At 36.7% G+C, this 10,139-nt stretch overlaps 1 pseudogene; it reads left to right on the top strand.

Annotated features, from left to right (window-relative positions):
- Window positions 1-6,845: 6,845 nt before the first annotated feature.
- LOC139038401 (ferritin light chain pseudogene) lies at window positions 6,846-7,846 on the top strand (annotated as a pseudogene).
- Window positions 7,847-10,139: the final 2,293 nt, after the last annotated feature.

The raw sequence follows: 10,139 nt of genomic DNA, 5'->3' as shown, positions 1-10,139 counted from the left end.
TGTAAGAGGGTTCCCTTTTCTCCACACCCTCTCCAGCATTTATTGCTTGTAGACTTTTGGATAGCAGCCATTCTGACTTTCATGTAATGGTACCTCATTGAGGTTTTGATTTGCATTTCTCTGATAATGAGTGATGTTGAGCATCTTTTCATGTGTTTGTTAGCCATCTGTATGTCTTCTTTGGAGAAATGTCTGTTTAGACCTTTGGCCCATTTTTTGATTGGGTCATTTATTTTTCTGGAGTTGAGCTGGAGGAGTTGCTTGTATATTTTTGAGATTAATCCTTTGTTTCTTCATTTCAAGTAGCATTTCTTAAAGTGCTTGTTTATTGGCAGTGAATTCCCTCAGCTTTTGTTTATCTAGAATGTCTTAATTCTCCCTTATTTTTTGAAGAATAGATTTGCCAGATATAAAATTTTAAGAGTCAGTTTTTTTTTTTCCTTTGAACATTTAAAATATGTTATCCCACTGCCTTCTGGCCACCATGGTTTCTGATGAGAATAGGTTGTTAATCTTTTTAAGGAGCCTTTGTACATGTCACTTCTGCTGCTTGCTGGGTCTTTCAGCAATTTTTTGACAGTTTTATTATAATGTGTCCTGGTGTGAATCTCTTTGACTTTGTCCTTTATCCTTTGTAGCTTGTAGAGCTTCTGCAATGTATAGCTTGGTGTTTTTCATTAAATTTGGGCAGTCCTTGGCCATTATTTCTTCAAATACTCTTTCTATCCCTTTCTCTCCTGGGACTCCCACATAATGAGATAGTTAATGATGTCCCACAAGTTCCTTTGGTTCTTTTAATTTTTTTTTCATTCTGCTCCATAGATGGGATGATTTCAGTTGTCTTATCTTCAAGTTTGCTAATCTTTATTCTGCCTATTCAAGTCTGCTCTTAACCTTACTCTAGTGAATTTCATTTTAGCTACTATACTTCTTAGCTCCAGAATTTCTGTTTGGTTTCTTCTTATAATTTTTGACTCTCATTGATATTCTGTATTCATATATTGTTCTCTTGCTTTTGTTTAGTCCTTTGCCCACCGTTTCTTTTAACTTTTGAGTATATTTAAGATAGCTGACTTTAAGTTTCTGCCTAGTATGCCTAGGCTTCCCCCTTTGAGTGTTTGTTACTTTCTTTCCCATGAATGGGCTATACTTTACTCTTCTGTATACCTTGTGGGTTTTTTTTTTTTGTCAAAAACTGAACATTTTGATATCCTAACTCTGGAAAACAAATTTACCCTCTTCCCCAGAGTTCACTCTTGAGACTTGTTGAGGGCTACAATCATCCATTAGTCTAGTGACTTTCCCATACTCTATTTGGAAAGATTGTATTTCTTATTTGGGTGTGGTTACTGAGTCTCTATTGCATTATCTTAGTGGTCAGTCAGTGACCTGAAAGAGATTTCCCTAAGTAGCTGGAGCCAAAAAGGGAAAAACACACACACACTCCTTATTTTTATAGACTAACTCTGAGCAGATTGAATGTAAGCAATCCTTCAATGCTTACACAGTTCACCTAATTCTGCCTTAGAGTTTTACTTTCTGCTTGTGTAGACCCAAAAGATCAGCCAGAGGTGCAAGCCTAGGGCTCACTCAGGTCTTTTCTGAGGAAGCATTGAGCTCTAGGCATGCCTGGTGTTTATATTAGTACTTCTTTTATTACCTAGTAGTATAACTTTTATTGCTAAATAATACTCTGCTATATGGATATATCTTATTTTATTTATTTATCCATTGATTGATAGACATCTGGATTGTTTCTACCTTTCACGTGTTATGAATAATGCTGCTGTGACGTGGACTTCTTCTAGGCTAGCTAGGTATGTCTAACTTATTTATATTTAAAAAACAGACTTGTTAGATATCATTGATGTACAATACACTGCATATATTTAAAATTTATAATATGAATTCTAAAATATGTGTAAATCTGTAAATTAATCACCATAATTAAGAAAATAAACATTTTCATTTCACATGCCCTTCTGTTGTTCTATGCAACTCCACAACCCTGTCTGTCTGCACTGACTGATCTAATTTCTGTCACTAAGCATTAGTTTACATTTTCTAGAATTTTATATTAGTGGAATAATACAGCGTTGCACTTTTTGTCTGGGTTATTTAACTCAGCATAATTACCTTGATTTTTTTCCATGTTGTTGCATGTATTAATAGTTACTTAATTTAGTGTTGAGTAGTATTCCATAGTATGTCTGTATCACAATTTGCTTATCCATTACAATTACAAATAATCATACAAACAATCTGAGATATTTCAGATGATTCTGTTTAAGCACTTTTGTACAAATCTTTTTGTAGGCTAATTCTGTTATTTCTCTATGGTAACTACTTAGAAGTAGAATGTCTGGGTTGTATCATTGTTGTTCAGTTGCTCAGTCATGTCCGACTCTTTGTAGCATGCCGGGCTTCCCTGTCCTTCATCATCACCTAGAGTTTACTGAAACTCATGTCCATTGAGTCGGTGATGCCATCCAACCATCTCATCCTCTGTGTCTGCTTCTCCTCCTGCCTTCAGTCTTTCCCAGCACCAGGGTCTTTTCCAGTGACTCAGTTCTTTGCATCAGGTGGCCAATGCATTAGAGCTTCAGCATCAGTCCTTCCAATGAATATTCAGGGTTGATTTCCTTTAGGATTGACTGGTTTGATCTCCTTGCTTTCCAAGGGACTCTCAAGGGTCTTCTCCAACACCACAGTTCAAAAGCATCAATTCTTTGGTGCTCAGCTTTCTTTATGGTTCAACTCTCATATCTGTACATGACTACTGGAAAAACCATAGCTTTGACTAGACAGACCTTTATCAGCAAAGTAACATCTCTGCTTTTTAATACATTGCCTAGATTTTTCACAGCTTTTCTTCCAAGGAGCAAGTGTCTTTTAATTTCATGGTTGCAGTCATCATCTGCAATGATTTTGGAGTCCAAGAAAATAAAGTCTGTCTCTGTTTCCATTGTTTCCCCATCTGTTTGCTATGAAGTGATGGGACCGGATGCCATGATCTTAGTCTTTTGGATATTGAGTTTTTAAGTCAGCTTTATCACTCTCCTCTTTCACCTTCATCAAGAGGCTCTTTAGTTCCTCTTCACTTTCTGCCATAAGGATGATATTATCTGTATATCTGAGGTTATTGATATTTCTCCTGGCAGTCTTGATTCCAGCTTGTGCTTCATCCAACCTGGTATTTCACATGATGTACTCTGCATGTAAGTTAAATAAGCAGGGTGACAATATACAGCCTTGACTTATTTGGAAGGTGTGTCAATGTTTTAATTGCCTGTTTTTGTGTAAGAAATTGCCCCCAAATCTAGCAGATTAAAATAATAAACATTTATTATCTCACAATTTCTGCTATGGTTTAGGAATTTGGGAGAGCCTAGCCTGGTCCTTCTTACTCAAGGTGTCTCATGAAGTTGCAGTTAAGATGTCAGCAAGGGCTGTGATCTTAAGGCTGACTGTTGATGGAAAACCCGAGTTTCACCCTTGCATTTGGCAGAAGGCCTCAGTTTCTCACCATGTGAACGTTTCCCTAGTGAAGCTTGAGCATTCTCATGTCCTGGTAGCTGGCTTCTCCCAGAGCAAATAATGCAAAGAACAAGGAAGAAGTCACAATGCCTTTTTTGTTCTGACTTCAGAAATCACATATGTCCCTTCTGCCTCCTCAAATGACTTAAAAGTGAGTCACTAAATACAACCCATATTCGAAGGGGAATTAGACTCCACCTTTAGAAGGGGGTACTATTAAAGAATGTGTGGACATTTTTAAAAACCAGTGCAACCAACAAGGAAGTTAGTGCATAAAAAGATTTTAAGGATCTTTGATTTTGTTGATTTAGGAAAGAAAAGTGTTAAGCCCATAATCAGGTTTCTGGATATAGCTTTCCTTTAAAATCACCACACCATATATATTTCCCCTCAAGTTTGCTTCCTAACATATTGGAAGGAATGTTTCAATTATTTAATTATCATAAAATCCTGACATCATGGAGAGATACCCAGTCTTTCTCTGTAAAAGAGTCCCCATTGCCTTTCTGTCTTAAGTCTTTTGGCCTTTCAAGATAAGAATTTTAACTTATGTTCTGCTGGCTCAGGGTTAATCTTCCTGTTATATGAAGACTGCCTCCCCTGTCATTCTGACCTAGGGTATTAGTTTCCTGTGGTTGCTGTAACAAATTACTGCAAACTGAGTGGTGTAAAACAACACAATTTATTCTCTTGTAGTTCCAGAGGCACAAGTCAAATATCAAGGTGCCCGCAGGGTTGCAGTCTCTCTGGAGGCTGTAGGGGAAGAATCTATTTCTACTTCTTTCATCTCTGGTGGTTCTTGGCATTCTTGACTCAGAGTTGTGTCACCCAGACTCTGTAATCACATTGCCTTCTCCTTTTCTGTCTGTGTTATCTTCCTTTATCTCACTCTTATAAGGACACTTGTCACTGGATTTAAATCCCACCATAAAATCTAGGAGAAAGCTCTTCTACTCCAAATTCTTAGTCACATATTTTGCTATATAATATTCAATTTTTTATACCATACTATTAATATCAAGGTAATATTCACAGGTTATGGGAATTAGGATGTGGTCATATCTTTTGTGGGGCCACCATGCAGCTCACTATCACTATTATCACTATTAATTAGCCTGGCAAAATAGGATATCCTTAAGATAGCCCCTAATATATGACTAAAACTTTTATTTCTTTAAAATTTAAATGATTAAGATAATCAGTGTCTGAAGATATATAATTTCTTAGAGTAAGCTTTATGATTTTTGAAGATATGATACAAAGTTGAGAAATATTGGTCTGATTGATTAATATTTTATTATATTTTGTGCATATATAAAAATACAAGTGCTGTACTCAGTATGCAAGCAAATTTGGAAAACTCAGCAATGGCCACAGTGCTGGAAAAGGTCAGTATTCATTCCTTTCTCAAAGAAGGGCAATGTCAAAGTATGTTCAAACTACCATACCACTGAACTCATTTCATATGCTAGCAAGGTAATGCTTGAAATCCTTCAAGCTAGTCTTCAACAGTATGTGAACTGAGAACTTCAATATGTAAAAGCTAGGTTTAGAAAAGATGGAAAAAACAGAGATCAAATGGCCAACATCCACTGGATCATAGGAAAAGCAAGAGAATTCCATGAAAGCATCTATTTCTGCTTCACGGACTACACTAAAGCCTTTGACTGTGTGGATCACAACAAACTGGAAAATTCTTAAAGAGATGGGAATACCAGACCACCTCATTTACCTTCTGAGAAACCTTTATGCAGGTCAAGAAGCAACAGTTAAAACTGGACATGGAACAATGGACTGGTTCAAAATAGGGAAAGGAGTGTGTCAAGGTTGTATATTGTTATCCTGCTTATTTAAGTCATATACAGAGTACACCATGTGAAATCAAGATTGCTGGGAGAAATAACAACCTTAGATATGCAGATGACACCACCCTAATTGCAGAAAGTGAAGAGAAGCTAAAGAGCCTCTTGATGAAGGTGAAAGAGGAGATTGAAAAAGCTGGCTTAAAATTCAGCATTTAAAAAACTAAGATCATGGTATTAATCTGGCCCCATCACTTCATGGCAAATAGATGCAGAAAAATGGAAACAGTGGCAGATTTTATTTTCTTGGGCTTCAAAATCACTGCGGATGGTGACCGCAGCCACAAAACCGCTTGCTCCTAGGAAAAAAAGCTACGACACACCTAGACAACGTACTAAAAAGCAGAGACATCACTTTGCCGACAAAGGTCCATATTGTCAAAGCTATGGTTTTTTTCAGTAGTCATGTACAGATGTAAGAGTTGGACCATAAAGAAGGCTGAACATCAAAGAATGGATACTTTTGAACTGTGGTGTTGGAGAAGACTCTTGAGAGTCTCTTGGACTGCAAGGAGATCAAACCAGTCAATGCTAAAGGAAATCAACCCTGAATATTCTTTGGAAGGACTGTGCTAAAACTGAAGCTCCAGTACTGTGGTCTCCTGATGTGACAAGCTGACTCATTGAAAAAGACCCTGATGCTGATTGAAGGCAGGAGAAGGGGGTGACAGAGGAAGAGATGGTTGGATGGCATCACTGACTCAATGGACATGAGTTTAAGCAAACTCAGGGAGATAGATAGTGAAGGACAGGGAAGCCTATCATGCTGTAGTCCATGGGGTTGCAAAGAGTTGGACACAACTTAGCAACTGAACAACAATAACAGAAAAATACAAAAACACCTATGTACTTACATCCTAACTCTCAAATATTAAATTTTGCATTATTAAAGAGAATTACCATGCATGCGACAAGTGCTCAGGGCTGGTGCACTGGGAAGACCCAGAGGGATCGGATGGAGAGGGAGAGGGGATCAGGATGGGGAACGCATGTAAATCCATGGCTGATTCATGTCAATGTATGGCAAAAACCACTACAATATTGTAAAGTAATTAGCCTCCAACTAATAAAAATAAATGAAAAAAAAAAAAGAGAATTACCGATACAGTTGAAATACTTTGTATTCCCTTCCTCTGCTTTATTCTTCCATCTCTTCTTCTTCAGAGATAATTATTATCCTTAATTTGGTGTTTCTCTGTGTCATGAAAATATTTAATGCTATTTATAAATATTGGTGAGTTGGGTTGGTGAAAAGATTCAGTTTTTTCCATAAGATGGCTCTAGTAGTGCTTAGTTGTCTTTAACTTCATTCAAAACAATTTTGTTAGATGGTATTGTGAACAGCTATCATATCAGCATGTGTTTAAAAAAATCTTACCAAAATTGGTGAATTTTTGTATAGCCATTTTAATAATGATGATGGAGTAAAATAAGAAACATTTTAGGGGCTTTATGCTTTATTATTTCAAACAAATAATGCAACAGAAGCACACTAAAAAAGATTTGTGCAGTGTATAGAGAAGGTGCTGTGATTGACTGAATATTTCAAAAGAGGTTTGTGGGCAGTGCAGTCAGTGGTCCCTCGGCTCTCTCTGGCTTCAACAGTGCTTGGACAGAATAGACCCAGGGACACCCCTTGTTCCAGCCTCTGACCACCTTCCAACCTTTTCTCTGGTTGCAATGTTTGGGATCAGCCACTCAGCTGTCCACAAACATCAGGACCAGAAACACCATTTTTTGAGCTTAACTCCTTATTACTGATCAACCATGAACTCCAAGATTCATCAGAATTATTTCACTGAGGTGGAGGCAGCCATCAACTGCCTGGTCAAAATGCATCTGCGGGCCTGCTATACATACTTGTCTTTGGGCTTGTATTTCAACCAGGACAATGTGGCTCTGGAGGGTGTGGGCCACTTTTTCCATGAATTGGCCAAGGAGACGCAGAGGGCACAGAGCATCTCTTGAAAATGCAAAACCAGCATGGTGGCCATGCCCTCTTCCTAGATGTGCAGAAGCATCTCAAGAAGAGTGGGGTAAAAGCCAGGACTCTACAGAAGCTGCCCTCTCAAGAAGAACGTTAACCAGGCCCTTTTGGAACTGCATGGCCATGGTTTGCTCAGGCAGACCCCCACATCTGTGAATTTTTGGAGAGCTACTTCCTAAATGAGGACGTGAAATTCATCAAGAAGATGGGTGACCGGCTGACCAACCTCTGCAGTCTGGCTGGTTCCCAGCCTGGGTTGGACAATATCTTTGAAAGGCTCACCCTGAAGTACAACTCAGAACCTCTGGAGCCCAGTAACCTTTGAGGAGACCCCCTAATGTTAGGGCTTCTGCCTGAAGTCTGTCTTTGCTGACACTAGGCAGCTTTTTAACACTCTGGAGCCCTCTTCCAAGCCTTGGACCAAATGGAAACAATAAAGCTTTTAGCAGCAAAAAAAAAAAAAAAAGTTTGTGAAGTTTCATGCTGGAAATATCTAGCTGGATGATGCTTCAGTCAGGTAGACCATGTAGAATGGTTGAAGTTGATAGCGATTGAGTCCAGACATTAACTGTGAACAATCAGTGTTACACCACACAGAGACATACTCAAATATTCAGATCGAGTGCACCAGCTTGGTTATGTTCATCACTTTGATTTTTGGGTTCCACATAAGTTAAATGAAAAGAACCTTCTTGATTGTATTTCTGCATGCAGTTCTGTACTTAAGTGTGACAAAAATGTTCCATTTTTAAAACAAATTGTGACAGGGGATGATAAGTGGATATTGTACAATCATGTGGAATGGAAGAGATTGTGGGGCAAGCAAAATGAATTAGCACCAACCACACCAAAACCTGACCTTCCTTCAAAGAAGGTGATGTGTACATGGTGGGATTACAAGGTTGTCCTCTATGAAGTGTCTGGAAATCCAAACGATTAATTCCAACAAGTACTACTCACAATTAGACCAACTGAAGGCAACACTTGACAAAAAGCGTCTGGAATTATTCTGCAGAAAACACATAATCTTCCATCAGAATACCCCAACAATGCATGTCTCTTTGATGACCAGGCAAAAAGCTGCCTGGGAAGTTCTGATTCATCCATTGTATTCACCAGACATTGCACCTTTAGATTTACATTTTTTCAGTTTTTACAAAATTCCTTTAATGGATAAAATTTCATTTCCCTGGAAGACTGCCAAAAGAATAGTTTTTTTGTTCAAAAGGATAGAAAGTTTTGGGAAGATGGAATTATGAAGTTGCCTGAATAATGGCAGATAGTGAAGCAAAACAGAGTACATTGTTCAATAAAGTTCATGGTGAAAATGAAAAATGTCTTTTATTTTTTTTTCATTTTTTTATTGAAGGATAATTGCTTTCTTTCATTTTTACTTAAAAACCAAAGAAACCTTTTGGCTAACTCAATATATATGTAGCTATAATAATATATAGCCATATACTTCTTGGAATGCCCCATGTATGTATATGTATATATATTATATATGTGATATGCTATATTTCTGTTATTATTTCTGTTTTATTTTTCAGAAATTGGTAAATATATAACTTTATATATTTATATATACATATAAATATATAACTTATTGGTAAATATAAAACTTGTTCAGTTTTTTTTGGTAGACCAAGTTGCAAACCATGAGTAGGTCATATTAATTTGATAGGTCATGAACTATTTTAGAAAAAAGAAACAGAATAACAAAGAAAATAGAATGCACCACATATACTCAATTTTTAAGTATAGGTTTGTGAAAGTTCTTTCTTTTTATATATAAGCTGAGTCATGGTGTAAACTATATTTCTAACTGAATAAAACTTTTTTTTGAATAAAACATTTGAAAGTCATAGCTCTAACTATTTTCATCATTAATAATATTTGATTATATGAATATACATTTTTCCTGTTGATACTTCAATTGTTTTGCACTGTTTTACTACTACAAATGTTGCTGTGAAATAGTTAAATCTTGTCTTTTTCTTCATATATGCAAGTCTTTCACTGTATTACTTATAGATGGAAGTGCTAGAGTAAACATGTTTTCAATTCTGTGGGATATTGCTAAACTCCTCTTCGGTAAGGAGTTTTTACTAGTATACAACATCCATAGGAAGTACAAGAGTGAACCCTAATGTAAACTATAGATGTTGAGTTATAATAGTATGTCAATGTAGATTCATCAATGTCACCCTGGTGGGGATGTCAATAATGGAGAAGATTTTATATGTGTGGGGGCAGAGATTATATGGGAACTCTGTATTTTCAGCTCAATTTTTTCATGAACCTGTAATTGCTCTAAAAAAATAGTTAATTAAAAAAAGCAAAAAATTTCACCTCACCCTGGAGAACTACTGCCTATATAGCCATCCTGCCTCAAAGGCTTATTAAGACTTAAAAATATTTTTTTAGGGAGGGAATCCCTCTCAATAAAAAAACATAACAGTAGGAGATCTGGGAAGGGCTGTTTATTTGACAAAAAAAAAAAACAGCAATTACAGAAACATTAGTGAAAAGGAATGAAATGTATCTCCACGGCTTATAAAACAGGGCACAGCTGAACAGGTTGAAAACCACTATTTCTTGATTCTTAAAATCAAAGGAAAAAAATCAGTGCTTAAGTAATTTTTCCAAGGCAGGAATTTGGCAATTTTCTTTTGTTGGCTCCAAGAGAAAAATGGCCTAATAAAAAATGTTTAGTATTCCATCATCAGATATTATTTTTATATAGCACAGTA

The sequence above is a fragment of the Odocoileus virginianus genome, chromosome 15, assembly GCF_023699985.2.
Source record: "Odocoileus virginianus isolate 20LAN1187 ecotype Illinois chromosome 15, Ovbor_1.2, whole genome shotgun sequence".
NCBI lineage: Eukaryota > Metazoa > Chordata > Mammalia > Artiodactyla > Cervidae > Odocoileus > Odocoileus virginianus.
The sequence above is the reverse complement of the archived record's forward strand: the minus strand, read 5'-3'. Positions and strand labels throughout refer to the sequence as shown.